At 56.1% G+C, this 7,307-nt stretch overlaps 1 pseudogene; it reads left to right on the forward strand.

The window, feature by feature from the left end:
• The first annotated feature begins 1,356 nt into the window (after window positions 1-1,356).
• On the forward strand, window positions 1,357-2,875 carry LOC107533196 (importin subunit alpha-8 pseudogene; annotated as a pseudogene).
• The last annotated feature ends 4,432 nt before the right edge of the window (window positions 2,876-7,307 follow it).

Here is a 7,307-nt window from a genome sequence, read left to right on the forward strand (position 1 = left end):
CAGGGTGGATATTTTGCATGCTTGCAGCACACCAAACAAGAAACCTAATCAGATTGGCTCTGCCATAAATGGGAGCCATTTATTTGGCCCTAATTGGGATCTGAGAAGTTATTAAAGCATATTTTTGGAGTTTGTTCAAATTAATTATTGTGAAGCAAATGGATTTCTAGGCAAGCTACTTTCTCGAAACATTTCCCCCAGAACCAGCTGCACCTTGCTCTAACTAATGAAAATTTGATGAGTAGAGCAACCGTAATGGGCTATAGGAATGGAAAGAAGGGGTGGTGGCCCCGGGTTTGGGGCAGAGGCTGGGAAGGCTGTCAAATAAAACAGAGGTGTTTTTGCACCCAAGCTCTCAGAATCCAATTCACGAATCATTTTACAATAGTGGCACTAGGAAAAACACAGTTACCAGGAAGAGAAAGCACGCAGCTGTCCAGTTACTCTTAGGGACAGGAAGCTCTATTTTGTAGATTTAGACTCATCCTTAACCCATGATCATAGGTCCACTAAAGCAGCTATAATTTCAGATCCATGGTTTATATGGGCTGAGGGCTTCAACACTCTACCTCTGCATTGGGGAAACTGGAGTTTGATTAAGTGGTGACTTAGAATTTTTAATGAGACAGGAGCCTAAGTCTTTATATTGTTACCCTTTCTCTAAATTACACATGCTCTCTGAGTTGGAATTAAGGTTGTAACAATGAACATACATCATTATCTCAATAAAGATTTCTACTTTATTTGAAGCCACCTATCAGAATGTGGTGCTCTGATGCCACCTTTAACCCAGCCGACCACCACGATGGGATCCTTACTCCTCAACACCAGGGGCCATAGCCCTGACACCGCCAGCAATGACCTCATTTCTAGAATTGTACTCAGAGTCGGTATCAAATTCTCACCTGGGAATGGCGAACTGCTGGGTGATGTAAACACGGCATATTATACCCACTAGTTATACACATGCCGGTATTGTGCAAAAGAGTCCACATAAGAAAGAACAATAAGGAACGGGATGGGTGCATTTTTTATGGATATGTGGCTGTCCTCCAAATTTCACCCAAAGACATTTTGTGAAATGGGTGAATTTATACAGCAAACCTTTCTCCTTACCCTGTGGTTTCTCCTGTTCTCTTCAGTCCAATCTCCCTGGCAGGGTTTTCTTTAAATCTCAGCCCTTCTCTGGGGTCATTTGCACAGCAGTCTACCTTCTCATGAGCATGTTGATAAGTGACCCACGATCGCGCCTCCGACCCCACGCTCTCCAACTCAGGGAAGTGAAAAGGAAACAAAAGCAGACGAGGAAGCTTCCTGGGCATCTCCCTGCCAGGTGGTTTACTTCTTCCAGTCAATATGCCAACTTCAGAAGCTCCAGAAGAGAGGCTCAGAGAGTTTAAGTACCGAGGCAAAGATGCATCTATGAGGGGACAGCAGTGGGCAGCAGTCAGCCTGCAGCTCTGAAAGGCCAAGACAGATGAGCAGGCCTTAAAGAGAAATGCTACCAGTCTTATCCTTGACCCAGCTTCTAAAGACGGGACCAAAAGGGCCAGCCTCACACTGGAAGAAACAATCAAGGGTGTGAATGCCTCAGATCCAGACCTGTGTTTCCAGGCCACCTTGGCAGCCAGGAAAATACTGTCCTAGGAAAAGAAGACTCTTCTAACACTGATTGCTGAAGCAAGGCTCATTCCCAGGCTGAATTCCGGAAGTCATCACTTCACCCCCTGCTCGCAGTCTGAGGCAGCATGGGCTCTGACCAACACTGCTTCAGGAGCTTCAGAGCAGACCCGAGCTGTTGTGGAAGGGGTGTCATCCAGCCCTTGGCTAAGCTCCTGCCTCCCCCCACATGACTGTGTGTGAACAGGCAGTGTGGGCCCTTGGTAATACAGTAGGTGACGGCCTAGAATTCAGAGACTTTGTTATCTCAAGCAATGCCATCCCGCACTTGCTGGCCCTTATTTCATCAGCCACACCAATTACATTTCTGCGGAACATCACATGGACCCTGTCCAACCTGTGCCAAAACAAGGACCTGCACCCCGGCAGAAGAGCAGTGAAGCAAACAGTGCCTGCCCTCTTCCACCTCCCCACCAGGACAGCGAGGTGAGGGGCTCTCTGACATCTCCCCGAGGGCTCCAATGAGCACACTGGCCAAGTGGTTGACATAGGGGTGCTGTCCAGGCTGGTTCAGCTCATGACCAGCTCAGAACTCAATGTCCTGACCCCCTCTCTCCACACTGTGGGGAACATCGTCACAAGAGCCGATGACCAGACCCAGGTGTCCATTGACGTGGGCATATTGAGAGTGCTGCCCCAGCTCCTGCTGCACCCCAAGTCCTCCATCCAGAAGGAGTCAGCCTGGGCCCTGAGCAATGTGGCCCCGGGGCAGCACCAATACATCCAGCAGCTGACTGCTTGCAACATTCTGCCTCCCTTGGTGGCTCTGCTAAGAGATGGAGATTTTAAAGTCCAGAAGGAGGCTGTCTGAGTGGCGGCTAACTTCATGATTGGGGGCACCATGGGCAGTTGATCTGGCTTGTGCACTCTGGAGTCCTGGAGCCCCTGGTGAAGCTGCTTACCACCCAGACATCACATCTGTTATTGCCATCCTGGACAGCATCTCTCTTCTCCTCCAGGTGGCAGGGAAGCTTTCCAAGGAGGGAAAGTGTGTCTTCTGATAGAGGAACTTGGTGCTGTTGACAGAATCAAGGCTTTGCAATTTCCTGAGAACCATCATGTTGCCCTGACTGCTCTGAGCATTACCAAGAACCGCTTTCCTGAGGACGAAAATGGCACAATATTACGATCCTTGGACCAAGATCAGGAATTCTTAAAGCACTTAACAGAAATGCCAAAGCTCTGCATCTTCTAAACCAGGGACTATACCCTGAAGGGTAACTTCTTTAAGAAGCAGCACTCCTATATTTTGGTGTAACATAGGTATAAAGCTTTTAGAACTGGAAGTTAATAAAATTTTTCACACTTTCACCTCTATCAAAAAAAAAAGAAAGCTTCCTGTATCGTAATATATGGATCCCAATAGACACTTTAAAAGTCATGAATAATTTCTAAATAAATATAATTTGCTTTCCTTTGAAAGATTTGGGGCAGCAGGTGCCTCTGCCACTGTCTGAATTAAGTGACAGTAAATACACAGTAACACTGCCCCGCAGAAGTGACCTGTACCCAGGAATGAACCAGGACTATAGACGTGGGTGGTTCCCTGAAAAAAAAAAAAAAAAAAGCAGCCACCCCATCTGAAGCACAGCTCTCCCAAAATACGTTATTATTGGTCCCCTTCCCCTATTTTGACTTTCAAAGCTAAGATGTGGACCACTTGGGGACATAGGCGGGAGTGGGAAAGACAGACCACGCGGGAGGAGCGGTTCCAAGGACCGCGGCGCCCGGAGAGGAAGGGCCCGGTGGTTCCCAGGACCAACCCTCAGCCCGGCTGCGGGGCTGCTGCGGGGCGGCTGCGGGGCGGCTGCGGGGCAGCTGCAGGGAGGCCCCAGGACCCGAGCAGGGCAGCGGGGCTTCCTTTCCCGGAGCCCGAGCCTGCAGCGAACACCAGGCCCCGCTGCGCCCCTCCTCCCGCGTCACGCAAACCCGGGCGGGAGCTCGTCTGCTTCCACTGTAACAGGCCTTCCGCCCCACGCGCCGCGGCGAGCAGCGCCCCCGGCGAGCAGCGCCCGGGGAGCTGGAAGCGGGAGAGTCGCCCGATAGGGGCACACGGGCGCTTAACAAGAGCTCCCACGGGCCATCCTCCTAGAAGCAGAACAGAGAACACCAAGGGTGACCTTTGAGGTTACTGCCGATCATTTTGTAGGCCTTCGGGAAACCGGAGCCCGTAACCGTGAGAAACGCAGGGGTCCTGAGAACAGACGTCACGAAACCCGCCCTCCGTGCAGCTCGGGCGGACCCTGGACACACCAGCTGGCCGCCTGGCCGGAGCCGGAGAGGGAGGACAGGCCACCTGCCAGAGCAGTGCCGGGACAGCGACTTCCCAGGGTGAACGCGGCAGCGCCCGAGGCAGGAAAGGGCCCCCCCCCCCCCCCCCGCCCCAGCGCCGGGACAGAGCAGCGCCAGCAGGGCGACGCCCGGAGAAGGACGCGGCCCGTCCTCAGAAACACGCTACTCAGCGATCTGTTTGGGGGGAATGGAAGGAGGACCCAAGAAGCACGCTCTTTGCTTTTAAGCAAACATTTTTGCAAACGAGAGTAAATATAAGCATTGACTGAAACAATAATCGTGACAATTCCCTTAAACTTGTGGTTGATAAAGGAGTCAAACTACAACCGTGAGCAGCGGCGCTGTGTGAGCGCGGACAGGGGGCCACCTCCCCTCCCGGGGACGGATGCAGGGCCACCTTCCCTCCTGGGGATGTATGCGGGGCCACCTCCCCTCCCGGGGACGGATGCGGGGCCACCTCCCCTCCCGGGGACGGATGCGGGACCACCTCCCCTCCCGGGGACCGATGCGGGGCCACCTCCCGCCCTGGGGACGGATGCGGGGCCACCTCCCCTCCCGGGGACGGATGCGGGGCCACCTCCCCTCCCGGGGACGGATGCGGGGCCACCTCCCCTCCCGGGGACGGATGCGGGGCCACCTCCCGCCCTGGGGGCGGATGCGGGGCCACCTCCCCTCCCGGGGACCGATGCGGGGCCACCTCCCGCCCTGGGGGCGGATGCGGGGCCACCTCCCGCCCTGGGGGCGGATGCGGGGCCACCTCCCCTCCCGGGGACGGATGCGGGGCCACCTCCCGCCCTGGGGGCGGATGCGGGACCACCTCCCCTCCCGGGGACCGATGCGGGGCCACCTCCCGCCCTGGGGACGGATGCGGGGCCACCTCCCCTCCCGGGGACGGATGCGGGGCCACCTCCCGCCGGGGGTGGGGGGGGCGGATGCGGGGCCACCTCCCGCCGGGGGTGGGGGGGGCGGATGCGGGGCCACCTCCCGCCCGGGGGGCGAGGGAACCGCCGACGGGCGCTCATCCCAGCGGAGCCCCGCGCCGCGGAGAAAGGGGGTCAACCCAGCGAAACCCGGCCTCTCCAGAGGAAGGCAGAGGAAGCTTGATGGAAAATAAGACGAAAATTGTAAGTCCAGATACTTCAAGTAACATAAATAGGCCCAATTCTTGGGGTAAAATGTTTTCAGCTGGGTGAAGGATGAGCCGCAGCTTTGTTTGGTGGACGAGACACAACCGCAGACGAGCTGTCGACGCCCGGACGCGGCCCCGCGCACAGCCCGGCCGGGACCAGCGCGGGCGGCGCGAACAGAGGCGGCGGGGGCGGGACGCGGGCGGGACGCGGGCGCCACAAACACGCGCCGCTGGGGGCGGGACGCGGGCGGCAGGGACGCGGGCTCCTGCAGGGGGCCTGGTGAAGTAACGAAGGGCAGGGGTTCGAGAGAAGTCCCCGTGCTAGCGGGGCGTCCGCACAGCCGGCTCCCCGTCAGCCACCCGGCGAAGCCCACAAAATGTGACGAAAAAGAGCAAGATCTGAGTCACACCGAGGCGGCCAGGTTTGACCCACACGCGAGCCCGTCCCCGACCCCTGGAGGACAGTGTTGTTCACAAGGAACAAAAGTGGAAACGCGCACCCGAATCTCACCGCATGCGGGACCTGGAGGCCCGGCTCCGCAACGCGGCGGAGCTGCGATCGCGGGAGTCCGGCTGCAAGCTGCGGCCCGGAGGCCCGCGCTCCCGCTGGGCCGCGCCCTCCGACGGGGCTCTCGCGAGACGCTGGGCTCGGCCACGTGCCTGAGCGGAGGACCGGAAGCAGGAGCGTGGGAAAGAGCCGGCGCGCGCTCTCCACTTCCGGACCCGCCGCCGGCCGCGTGGAGGAGCTGGGGCTTGCACAGCGCGGCCCGAGGGGAGCCGCCCAGCCCCGCTGCAGGGCCCGCGGGCCAGGATTCACGGCGGCGCCACGGGCGCGCAGACACGGGCGCGCAGGCTCGGGCGTGCAGACACCGCCGCGCAGTCACGGGCGCGCAGGCTCGGGCACGCAGGCTCGGGCGTGCAGACACCGCCGCGCAGTCACGGGCGCGCAGGCTCGGGCGTGCAGACACCGCCGCGCAGTCACGGGCGCGCAGTCACGGGCGCGCAGACACCGGCATGCGCGGGAGCGGCCGAGTGCGGGCAGCCAGGCGTCGGCGGGCGCGGCCACAGGGCGGTGCTCTTAGGCGTCCCAGCTGGGGTGGCGGCGTTTCGCGTCCTGCTGGGGTGGGGAGGTTGCCTTACTAGGTGGAGAATGTCAGGGTGAAGGAGACAATGTAGTTAAATGGGCGTGAGCAAATGACTCCGCCAGTTCCAACAGGTTATGCGAGAAAACTGCCTTAGCATCGCGATATTTACACACGAGAAAGCGAGGTTACGTCTCATGTCATATTTGCATTTAAGCCCTGAGAGGTATTAAGTTCCATCAAGTCGGGTCTGGAAGCTAAGGAACTAAGCAACTAGTACAGAAAATAATAACTAGTAATAACTATGTTCCACAGTATAATTTATAGCATACACTTAATTATATAATGTATAACATTATGTAACTATATAATTTATAATATTATATAGCATATAGTTATATAGTTATATAATTTAAAACGTTGCTACATAATACATAATGTATAGTATTATGTTATAATATTTATATATATAATTTTATATTAGGAACATACACTGCATCGTCTTGTAGGACTGTAGGCACCATGGACAAGGCCCCTGGACCGCCAGCCCTCTGATCAGCTTAGGGACCCTCAGGGGCCTAGAGCTCATGAAAGCGGGCCTCTGGCTGCAGAACATAATGCACCAGCCTCTCTGTGGCCTGAGTAATTTATTGAGTAGGTGCACCTGCTCCTGCCAGCTGTGAAACACTTGGTAAAGTGACCTGAGGCTCATTCCAACTGCCCCTTGTCACCTGAATGGCACACAGTGGGAGAGACAGATGTAGGGGGGAGATGTTCTAGCACCTTTGAAGGGTGGTGGTTGCTATGGAAACCCTTCTGGATGGTGCACAGGAGAAAGTCTGTCTCCTGAGTTCAAAGGACAAGCTCTGAGATAGGTGTCTGTAAGGGGAGGGGCTGAACAGTGACCCCAGCCTCTTAATGTCTATGTTAGAAACCTTAGTAACTGATCATGGGGGTGGGGGATGGGAGCGCTACCATGAGTGCCACTGTCACGTGGATGACTCCTCAATACAGCGCTCTTGGGAGAACCCTGAAGTGCACACAAAGCAAGAATTAAATATATGTTTGGGTGATAAGATGTAATTCCATTGAATTCATAGTAAGTCAAAAATATTGTAGAATGT

This window comes from Miniopterus natalensis, chromosome 16 (genome assembly GCF_054644295.1).
Source record: "Miniopterus natalensis isolate mMinNat1 chromosome 16, mMinNat1.hap1, whole genome shotgun sequence".
Classification (NCBI taxonomy): Eukaryota; Metazoa; Chordata; class Mammalia; order Chiroptera; family Miniopteridae; genus Miniopterus; species Miniopterus natalensis.